We start from the raw sequence: 12,793 nt of genomic DNA on the forward strand, positions 1-12,793 counted from the left end.
TTAAAATGTAACTGCGAAGGAGAGTACAACTATGATTCTCGAACTGTAGTTTTCAAAGACATTTCAGCTTTTTAAAAGAACCGATGAAGATTTCCGTAAAAGCTCTTATGGCAAACATCACAAATTAGTCTCGCCACTTTTAGATTTACAAAATTTCAATATGATCGATGGTGTAGTCACATCTGATCCATTGCATCTAATCGATTTAGGAGTTACGCGGAAGCTACTCTTAGGATGGAGAAATGGTTCATTAGGCATAGCAACAAAATTATCTGCTAAACAAACAAAAGAAATTTCAGAATCACTTTGTAAAATTCAGCTACCATCTGAAATTCATAGAGCGTTGAGGCCAATAGAGCATCTGCGCCATTGGAAAGGAAGGGAGCTGAGCAATTTTCTACTTTACCCAAGCTTAGTCGTTTTAAAAGATGTATTGTGTGAGGGCGCCTACAATCATTTTTTGTTATATTTTTCTGCAGTAACTATGTTTTCCTCAGAAAAATATCGGCAAAATTGGCATGTAGCTGCAAAAATGCTTGAAGATTTTGTTGATGAATTTGGAATGATATACGATGAAAAATATCTTACAAGTAATGTTCATAATTTGCTTCATGTTTATGACGATGTTGAAAATTATGGTGTTCTTGGGACAATTTCGTCATATCCATTTGAGAATCATCTTCAATTCTTGAAGAAAATAGTACGTGGTGCAAGTAGACAATTGGAGCAGGCCATCCCAGTGAGACAAATAAGGTTCATTTTGCCGTTAAGCAGCGCTTAAGTCGATGCCCCTTAAGAGTATATTTTCAGTCGTTATGCGGCGCTGCTTAGTGGCAACTTGGAGCTAAATGTAGCATCGCAGCTGCTTAGCGGCAACCGGCAGCTCTTAAGCAGCGATGATTAGCATCTGTTAATTTGCTAGTATAGAGCGCTGCTTAAGCGCTGCCAGGTCGCTAAAAGTAGCATGCATACAAAAAAAACTTGTATTTTTCTCCTCTCTCGCAGTTTGATTCTCTTCTCACGATTTTGTGATACTCGCTGAAATCTACTCTCTATATTTTGACCTCCTCTCTCCATCTATATTGAAGATAATATACTAGCATTGTAATTCTGCTCTGGTAATTCTCTCCCAACCATGATTCGAACTCTCATTTCATAGTTTGGAACTGCTTCGTGTTAGTACATAGGCCTAAAATTCAGATTGAGACTTGTGTCGTAAATACGCAATTAGAGAAGCAAGGCAAATGTAAATACAGCTTCTGTATTGTACAGGTAAAAGATGTGATTGACCGGTATTGTCTCTGATAACATTGTAGTTGAATATTAGTAGTTGTGTAGTATCATCTTCCAATATCGTAGGAGATTTAGCTTGCTTTGCTTATCCAAGGCCAGTCAGTGTTCAAATATTGAAGAAAGCAAACAGAAAAAAATAAAATGCCTTTCGCGATAGTTCAAACCATCAACGCCAATGGGCTAAAAGAAATTTTAGCAGTTCCTTCAGGTTGGCTGTTGGATGGTGATAAAGAAAATACTACGCTCTTTTGGCCGAAGGTTAAAAAACCAAAAGCTTTAGATGCATTGTTGCAAAATGGTGAAAGTGTGGCTTCCACGTCGTGGAATAGAATTATTGTTAACGTTAAACGGCAAAACATTTCTTCTTCAATATTGGCGAACAATATTGTCCAAGAAATGAGTGGAGAATCGTCTTCTCAGGCCGAAAAACCATCTTCGAAGGCATCTTCGAAATCATCCAAAAGAAAAGCATTGGATTATGAACACATGCTTTCAAAGGATGGTAAGTACATGATTTATATTTAATTTGGAACGTTTTTTGAAGGTTTTTATTTATGTTTAGGTGATGAAGTTTCTGCAGTGGAAGTCCACTCTATTGCAACAGAGCCAACGAGGTTGATGGAGATGGACATTCAACCTGCTCTACCAACCGAAGGTATAAAATATAAGAATACTAGGGGATAGTATGAACTAAATTGAAGACGATGACCAATATTTTTATGTTGCTTTTTGTTTCAGATGTAAATACAGCATGCTCTTCACTAGAAAATGTTCCAATTTCTGTGCTGGAGTGCACTCATTGCAAAATTTTACGTAAAGAATTTACGGAGTATAAAGAACGGATGGAACTCAAGCAGCAGGAAGATAGCAAAAAACTGGACGTGATCCATGCTAGCTTAGATATAATTTTAAATCGACTTGGACCGCAAAGAAAAAAAATCAAACTAGTAGAGTCAAATGATAATTTCAATTTTTCTATTTTAAATAATGAACAGGAAGTGGAAAGCTTCAATGAAAATTTAGGTAATAAAGAATTTATGACAGATTTGCTGTCGTACTTAGAAAATAATTTAGGCGAAACGAATAGCGAAAGCCGCATGACGGAAGCAATAGATATAATATTTACAAAACAGTTATTTGCGCGCATGAGTTGGACGGAAGTTGGTAAAGCAGGGCCCAAACTTCCATTGATTAGAATGACAAATATTACAAAACTTTTTCAAATTATAGGAACTACAGATGATACAAATGTAACTATCAAAAATATTGCTTTATTTTTTATGAAAAAGTTAAAAATGCGCATAAACGACTTAATATAAGGGGAGTTAGGAAAAGCACTACCCACTCAGTTTCTTCACCTAAAATTTACAATCTAAGTTACTTGTAAAATAGAATCTACTACTTATTTGTAAAGAAAATACAAAAAATATTAGCCTATTTTTGCTGTTTTTTTTATTGATGCTATATAATCGTGTATAATCGTGTACTTAAATTTTGAATATTTATTGCTTTAACAATGTGTGAATTCAAGGAATAACTACAAATTCTCCATCAACTGGAGTAGGTATTGCAACTAGCTTACATTTTACATTTTCGCATTGGTATGTTGAATTATGCCTCGAAAGATTCGATAAATTAATTTTATATACACACAATACTGACGATGCAAACGGATATGTGAACCAATCTTCTTTGATATTTATCATTTTACCGTAAATTACATGAATAGAAGTGGTTTCCTCAGCAGTGAAATATTGCACAACATTTTTATCCTTACATAGAAACCACCCATCTCGAATACCATTTCTTAAAAAAAAAGAGTTATTTAAATATAATGTTATGCCATTGTGTTGTTTTTTCAGAAATGGTTCCAAGGTAGTTTTGTGTTTCCACCGTATATTAACTTGTTGGAGCTCTATCAAACGTTTTATCCCAGTGAGACAAATTCAGCTTGCTAGGAGATTTAGCGGCGATTCGCCACCAAAATGCCACTTCAAGGTGGAAATTTAGCGACTTGGAACTCTTAAGCAGCCACGAGTTCTACTTAGTAGCAACCAGCAGCTCTTAAGCAGCCGCGCGCTGCTTAGTAGCAACCGGCAGCTCTTAAGCAGCCACGAGTTCTACTTAGGAGCAACCGGCAGCTCTTAAGCAGCCACGAGCTGCTTAGGAGTATCCATTTGGCGACCTGAAGCGCTGAGTTATATTGAACACCAACAGAATGTGCGACTTTCAGTCAATATTGCCAAAACGAATATACCGTATCTTGTGTAGACAATTTTTAATTAAAGAGTGAAAAAAAGAGATTTTGTTTTGTTACAAAAAACATAAATTAATTAACCAATTTGGGATGACGAAAAAAACACTAGTTCAGGTTCCAGCAGCAGTGATGTGAACGAAGTGTTTTGCAATTCGATTTGCGTAAATATTTCGATCACAGATTGTTTGCGTTACTGGACACTTACAACAAATTAATCTCGCAATTGCGTGAGAAAATTTTTAGCTATATCGAAAGAAAATACCAATTGTATTTTTCCGAAAATTATCAAAATCTTATTAAAAGATCCGCAATCTCGACGTTTATCTATGCCTGAAATTAATGGAGAACAATATTGGTACCAAGCGCTAGCGTGCGGCACAAACACACGAAAGTACCGAGTTCGAATCTCGACTGACCGTTCCCAGAAATAAAACTTTTTTTTTTATTAAAAGTTTTTTTTTATTTTACTAACAAAAATAAAAAAATTCCATAACTTATATTCATGGAGAATCTATACATACTCATAAAAAATGAAGAAATAACAGCGCACAAGGCAATGAGGCAGAATAAACGAAAACCAGAACTGTGTGCCTCTCTTTCAATATTGCCAAATAGAGTACATCTAATGTGGAGGAGAGGAATTTCAATTAAAGAGAAAAAAAATAGAAACTCATTTATTAAAAAACGACTCTAATTTAAAATCAGTAAGTTGAGCGCAGTTTAGTTACAGTGTTGTGTAGACACAGTAGTGAGAGCAGACGATATTCAACTATTGATATGTATTCGAAAAAAATAAGGAAAACTGGACTTTTGTACCGCAAGAAGGCCAAGTTTGCCTCGTTTATTGAAAGCCTTACTAAAGAAAATGTAGCTTCAGCATCAATAGATAAATGTTTGTTGTTATTGTGACATTCATTTTTATCATATCAAATGCTACAAAATTCACCAGAATGTATGTTTTAAACAGAACCTGGTTCTAATTTGCATGAACCCATTTGGGATGACGAAAACAACACCAGTTCAAATTCCACCAGCAGTGATGAGAACGAAGTGTTTTGCAATTCAAGCGAGGATGAGGACCAGGCATTTTATGAACCCAGTTTCGAAAATATGTCGATCACAGATTGTTTTCGGTACTGGGCACTTACAACAAATCAAACTCATCAAAATCAAACAAATCAAATCAATCAAACTGTATTTTACCCAAAAGTACCAAAACCTTACTTAAAACTCCGCGATCTCGGCCTTCATCTATAACTGAAATTAATGGTGGACAATATTGGTACGATGGAATAGGCAAAAACATCAGTAATTATTTCAGGTAACGCATTAGTTGAAATAATCGTAAAACAAATCATACATATTGTATTATTATTTTCAGACACACTTATCCGCCATATAAATGTTTATCTTTGAATATATGTATGGATGGTTTACCATTATATAAAAGTAGCTCTGTACAATTTTGGCCAATTATGGCCAATATTCATGAAATGCCAGAGGTACCTCCAATGACCGTGGCAATATTTTGTGGCATGTCAAAACCAGGTGATCTGGAATCTCATCTTCGTCCTCTTATTGAAGAATTGAATATTTTAAAAGCAATACGGAATAATCATAAAGTCTCGCACATTTTCGGTAAACCTACGAGCTATAATAGCAGACTCCCCTGCTAGATCATTTATAAAAGGTAAATTTTCTTATATTTTGATGCTCGAAAAAAATGTAATGATATTTCCGATTGTTTTCAGGCGTTGCAAACTTTAATGCCAAAAATGGATACTTAAAATGTAACTGCGAAGGAGAGTACAACTATGATTCTCGAACTGTAGTTTTCAAAGACATTTCAGCTTTTTAAAAGAACCGATGAAGATTTCCGTAAAAGCTCTTATGGCAAACATCACAAATTAGTCTCGCCACTTTTAGATTTACAAAATTTCAATATGATCGATGGTGTAGTCACATCTGATCCATTGCATCTAATCGATTTAGGAGTTACGCGGAAGCTACTCTTAGGATGGAGAAATGGTTCATTAGGCATAGCAACAAAATTATCTGCTAAACAAACAAAAGAAATTTCAGAATCACTTTGTAAAATTCAGCTACCATCTGAAATTCATAGAGCGTTGAGGCCAATAGAGCATCTGCGCCATTGGAAAGGAAGTGAGTTGAGCAATTTTCTACTTTACCCAAGCATAGTTGTTTTAAAATATGTATTGTGTGAGGGCGCCTACAATCATTTTTTGTTATATTTTTCTGCAGTAACTATGTTTTCCTCAGAAAAATATCGGCAAAATTGGCATGTAGCTGCAAAAATGCTTGAAGATTTTGTTGATGAATTTGGAATGATATACGATGAAAAATATCTTACAAGTAATGTTCATAATTTGCTTCATGTTTATGACGATGTTGAAAATTATGGTGTTCTTGGGACAATTTCGTCATATCCATTTGAGAATCATCTTCAATTCTTGAAGAAAATAGTACGTGGTGGAAGTAGACAATTGGAGCAGGCCATAAATCGTTTGATAGAGCACCAACAAGTTAATATACGGTGGAAACACAAAACTACCTTGGAACCATTTCTGAAAACACAACGCAATGGAATAACATTATATTTAAATAATTCTTTTTTTTTAAGAAATGGTATTCGAGATGGGTGGTTTCTATGTAAGGATAAAAATGTTGTGCAATATTTCACTGCTGAGGAAACCACTTCTATTCATGTAATTTACGGTAAAATGATAAATATCAAAGAAGATTGGTTCACATATCCGTTTGCATCGTCAGTATTGTGTGTATATAACATTAATTTATCGAATCTTTCGAGGCATAATTCAACATACCAATGCGAAAATGTAAAATGTAAGCTAGTTGCAATACCTACTCCAGTTGATGGAGAATTTGTAGTTATTCCTTGAATTCACACATTGTTAAAGCAATAAATATTCAAAATTTAAGTACACGATTATACACGATTATATAGCATCAATAAAAAAAACAGCAAAAATAGGCTAATATTTTTTGTATTTTCTTTACAAATAAGTAGTAGATTCTATTTTACAAGTAACTTAGATTGTAAATTTTAGGTGAAGAAACTGAGTGGGTAGTGCTTTTCCTAACTCCCCTTATATTAAGTCGTTTATGCGCATTTTTAACTTTTTCATAAAAAATAAAGCAATATTTTTGATAGTTACATTTGTATCATCTGTAGTTCCTATAATTTGAAAAAGTTTTGTAATATTTGTCATTCTAATCAATGGAAGTTTGGGCCCTGCTTTACCAACTTCCGTCCAACTCATGCGCGCAAATAACTGTTTTGTAAATATTATATCTATTGCTTCCGTCATGCGGCTTTCGCTATTCGTTTCGCCTAAATTATTTTCTAAGTACGACAGCAAATCTGTCATAAATTCTTTATTACCTAAATTTTCATTGAAGCTTTCCACTTCCTGTTCATTATTTAAAATAGAAAAATTGAAATTATCATTTGACTCTACTAGTTTGATTTTTTTTCTTTGCGGTCCAAGTCGATTTAAAATTATATCTAAGCTAGCATGGATCACGTCCAGTTTTTTGCTATCTTCCTGCTGCTTGAGTTCCATCCGTTCTTTATACTCCGTAAATTCTTTACGTAAAATTTTGCAATGAGTGCACTCCAGCACAGAAATTGGAACATTTTCTAGTGAAGAGCATGCTGTATTTACATCTGAAACAAAAAGCAACATAAAAATATTGGTCATCGTCTTCAATTTAGTTCATACTATCCCCTAGTATTCTTATATTTTATACCTTCGGTTGGTAGAGCAGGTTGAATGTCCATCTCCATCAACCTCGTTGGCTCTGTTGCAATAGAGTGGACTTCCACTGCAGAAACTTCATCACCTAAACATAAATAAAAACCTTCAAAAAACGTTCCAAATTAAATATAAATCATGTACTTACCATCCTTTGAAAGCATGTGTTCATAATCCAATGCTTTTCTTTTGGATGATTTCGAAGATGCCTTCGAAGATGGTTTTTCGGCCTGAGAAGACGATTCTCCACTCATTTCTTGGACAATATTGTTCGCCAATATTGAAGAAGAAATGTTTTGCCGTTTAACGTTAACAATAATTCTATTCCACGACGTGGAAGCCACACTTTCATCATTTTGCAACAATGCATCTAAAGCTTTTGGTTTTTTAACCTTCGGCCAAAAGAGCGTAGTATTTTTTTATCACCATCCAACAGCCAACCTGAAGGCACTGCTAAAATTTCTTTAAGCCCATTGGCGTTAATAGTTTGAACTATCGCGAAAGGCATTTTATTTTTTTCTGTTTGCTTTCTTCAATATTTGAACACTGACTGGACTTGTATAAACAAAGCAAGCTAAATCTCATCTTGCTCATTCACATCACCGATCATTCACATCTTTTACCAGCACAATACAGAAGCTGTATTTACATTTGCCATGCTTCTGTAATTGCGTATTTACGACACAAGTCTCAATCTGAATTTTAGATCAGTTCCAAACTTCGAGTTTGAATCATGGTCGGGAGAGAAATACCAGAGCAGAATTACAATGCCAGTATATTATCTTCAATATAGATGGAGGTCAAAATATAGAGAGTAGATTTCAGCGAGTATCACAAAATCGTGAGAAGAGAATCAAACTGCGAGAGAGGAGATAAAAACAAGTTTTTTTTTGTATGAATGCTACTTTTAGCGACCTGGCAGCGCTCAAGAAGCGCTCTATACTAGCAAAAACAGATGCTAATCATCGCTGCTTAATAGAAACCGTTGCCGCTAAGCAGCTGCGATGCTACATTTAGCTCCAAGTTGCTACTAAGCAGCGTCGAATAATGACTGAAAGTATACTCTTAAGGTGCATCGACTTAAGCGCTGCTTAACGGTAAAATGTACCTTATTTGTCTCACTGGGTTGGAGATTTAAAAAATCCAAACCGCCGAAAGGATTTCCTTAAGAAAGGCTCGGGAAAAGAGACGAGCCCAGGCTCCCATGGTCTCCAGAAACTACATTAAAAAAATCTTTCGCTGAAACTGTACAGACCAGAATAATACAAACACAACAAAATTCATTTAACAATACAGAAAAGAAATCAACTACCCCGCAAAAGAAAATCGTAAGTCTAAAACATATGCACACTGAACTGAAATCTACTGAAAAGACCCTAACAAAGAAAATCTCAACGAAAAAATAAATCGTCTCAACGCCCCAAACACAAAACAGCCGGATCAATTCTATCAGAACAAGAAATTTCGTCTTATACTAATGAAGAAGTGATTCCGTACGACGATCATCCACTATCGCCTACGATCGATCACGTATCACACTAATGCATGGTAAATTTGTGTATGAGTGCGATTTCTTACAGTAACAAAAAACCATGCAAGCAAACTTACAACATGCAAACGAACAACGGTAATGTGGGCTCAAATAAATTCAAAATTCTTCAAAATAACATACAAGGTTTGAATAGCAACATTGACTAGTTAAAAAGAATTACTGCACAGACAGACATTGATGTAATATGTCTCCAGGAAACCTAGTATCACACCACTCCCAACATTGAACAACTACAATATTATTTCACAATGCAGAGAAGATGGATATGGAGGCAGTGCCGTTTTCATAAAAAAGAGGTATCAGTACGAACAACTTAAAGTCTCTCTTAATAATAAACACATACAGGTCACCGTTATTAAAGTAGTCAAGCCAAGAGTAAGCATAATATCGCTTTAGGTAAAACCCACTACCCCCATTAAAAGGTTTGAAAATCTAGTCAAAAAAATAATAAACCTCACAAACCACCATAAGTACACGATCATTGCGGGGGATTTCAACGCCTGCCATGAGGCATGGGGAAACCACTTCGCTGATACACGGGGTAACACCTTGTTGAAACTGATTAACAGCTCGGACATGATCATTCTGAGCAACCAAGAGATAACGTACATAAACTCAGACCCCAGAAAAAGAAACACTGCCATAGACTTAACCATCATACCTAGTAGTAAAGTTTTAGACACAATCAGAGAGGTTACAAACCTCCATATGGGAAACAGTGGGCACACAGTCATCATTACACGCCTCAACTTGCAATCCACCTCAGATTTAAGAGTAATAGTTAACAAAGCACGGGTCGAAAAACAGCTAGCTACGTTACATTGCGAAAAGAATATAGAAGCAATTACGAAAGAGATCCAAGGTATCTACCAGAAAAACAGACACGTCACAACTCACATCCCCAATTGTTGTTGGACGGTGGAACTACAACAAGCATGGGAAAAAAAAATAAATCCAGGACCAACTTCAATAGAAACCGCACCATAGAACAGTCATATGGTATTTTTAAAAGACCTAGCTAAATTTAGATACCTCAAAAAGCTAGAAAAAAGGAAAAGGTTTGAAGCACGGCTAGAGATGATTGACGCAGACTTATGAATCCAACATCTATTACCAGAGTCGCAAATGAAATTTAAATTGTTTAACAGTCCTCCACGCGATCGTGGAGGACGTGTGTTGGCAGAGCGGACAACGGCCAATAATGGCCTACCCAACGGCCAGTAACGGACTGGTGACGCGAGTTCGGGCTGGGGCGCGTATAAATATCGATGCAAAACCCGGGCTCCTTCTCTCTTTTATCGACAAGCCACAGAATAAAGGTGGTAATTTTAAAACTCCCCTTTCAGAAGTTAAAAAAAACTCCTTCAATTTATTTTATAAAAAAGAGGTTGCATTCGCAACATTTTTTTAAAATTACTCCTCATTTAAATAAAGTTACTGAGTTCAGATCAACGCTATTGTCACCAACGGTCAATTCGTTTATTAAATCTCGAAAGAGTGAAACGAGATTCCCGCGCGCGCGAGTATTACGGAGTGTAAATCTCTTCACCAAGAGTGATCCGAATTGTGTCGTGTGAGTGAATAAGGCTGAAAATGCAAGTCGACTCCGAAGTGATCGAAATCACCGTCACGCATCCGGAGGAGCCAGTGCAACAACAAGTGCCTTCAGCAAGCTCTAGGATGAGCCATGGCACGGGGGAGTGATGCTACGCCATCAGCAACAGTCTGCGAGATGGCGGGAACAGAGTTCATGGATGGCGGTCAAATACCAAGCCACCGACTATACAGTAATGGCAGCTTTGGCGCCTCCCGACTAAGTGAAAGCCAAATTGCCGCAAGAAAGGTTGCCAAGCGGGATTTACCCTTTTTTCTGGAGAAGTAAGGCAGTAGCCTATGTTTATTTCCAACTTCGAAAACTCACCGGTGATCTGCGGGTATAGTGCCGAAGAAAATTTGCTACGCCTTCAAGTCGCATTAAGGGGACCAGCGCTTGAGTCAGTAGAACATTTGTTGTTACTGCCCTCCGGACTCGCCGAAGTGATGTCATCCCTCCGCGCGCAATTCGGAAGACCAGAACTCATCTTGGACACAGCTATAGAGAAAGTGAGAGCCATGCCAGCGCCCCGAGTGGACAGATTCGAAACGCTAGCTGCATTCGCGATCGCAGTTCGGAATATGTGCGCAACAATTCGCGTTTCTGGCATACCCGACTACATGTGCAACGTGGCTCTGGTAAAGGAATTTACCGCCAAACTACCCCCTACAACGCGTTTAGAGTGGGCCAGATATAAGCAGAAACAAAAATATGTATCCCTATCCGATTTCGGCAAATGGATGGGTGAGCTGGCTGAAGCCGTTAGCGGCGAGATAACACCCCAAATGGCGCATAACGAGACCAAGCCAAGGCAAGCCATTATAAGAAAGGGCGGACAAGAACGCGGACCCGCAGCTCATCTAAACCACACAACTCCTGAACGAAGATATCACTTCGTCAACGCACATGCACAGGAAAAACGGCGCACAACATCCCCACAATGGCCTTGTCCCCTGTGTCAAGGAAGTGGCCACACACTTGTAGATTGTGACCGGTTTAAGCAGTTAACTGCAACCGAGAGGCGTGCATACGTAAAAACACGGAATCTGTGCAAAAAGTGTCTCGGATGGCACAAAGGCGGATGCTACATACAATCTCCATGCGGGAAGGATGGATGCACGAGCATGCACAATGCACTTCTGCACGACAGCGACAGCCACAAGTTCACACAATCGGTAGATCGACACTGCTTCACACACACACAGCCACCAACGACGGAGTCCTCCTACGGTATGTGCCTGTTACTGTATATCACGAAAACAAACGTGTAGACACATTTGCATTCATAGATGAGGGCTCCACGTCGACATTCGTTGATGGCGGGTTGATTGACGAACTAGGAATACATGGCACACCACATCCTCTTTGCCTACGGTGGACTGGAAACACGACTAGAACCGAAGCGGACTCCTTACGCTTGTCTTTACGCATTTCAGGAGTGCACAGGGACGCAGCAACCCACGAACTATCACTGACATATACACTACGATATATGCTATACTTATCCTTTCTGACACAATCATTGTCGATGGAACAATTAACCGAACCATACAGCTACTTGAAGGGACTGCCAGTGAAATCCTACCACAAGGCAGTGCCCAGGATTTTAATCGGGATCGATAATGCCCGCCTTAGAAAGCCGCTTCGTGAAGGCGTGGAAGGCAGGCCAGGTGAACCGTTAGCATGTAAGACACGCCTCGGTTGGACCGTCTCTGGACCATGCCCGATTGCAACGACCGTTGCACCAGAACAAATTCGTAGTTGCTTTCACATATGTGACTGTAATGAGAGTGATAGCGATGCCCTGAGGAACTACTATTCAATCGACTCGATTGGTATTTCCCGTTCCGCAACAGAACTTCGGTCGGAAGACGAGGATAGGGCCATGGGAATATTAGCGGCCAAGACGCGCTTCACAAACGTACGTTACAAACCCGGCTTGTTATGGAAATATGATGAAGTTCAGCTGCCCTCGAGTAAGGAGATGGCTCGCAGACGTCATACGTGCTTAAAGAGGAGAATGCAAAGAGATACGATATTAGCCAAGTCCATAACCGACAAAATGCTCGATTACGAAAGGAAGGGTTGCATGACAAATGCTGAACTACAGGAGACAACACCACACGACTGGTACTTACCAAATTTCCCTGTAGCAAATTCGCATGGTATTCGACGCGGCTGCTAAGGCAAGCGGTGTAAGCCGGAATTCATTCCTGCTAACGGGGCCAGACCAATTAGTAGGACTGATCGCTGTCCTGTACAAATTTCGTGAGTACCGCGTGGCCGTTAGCGGTGACATC

The sequence above is a fragment of the Anopheles nili genome, chromosome 3 (assembly GCF_943737925.1).
Source record: "Anopheles nili chromosome 3, idAnoNiliSN_F5_01, whole genome shotgun sequence".
Taxonomy (NCBI): Eukaryota; Metazoa; Arthropoda; class Insecta; order Diptera; family Culicidae; genus Anopheles; species Anopheles nili.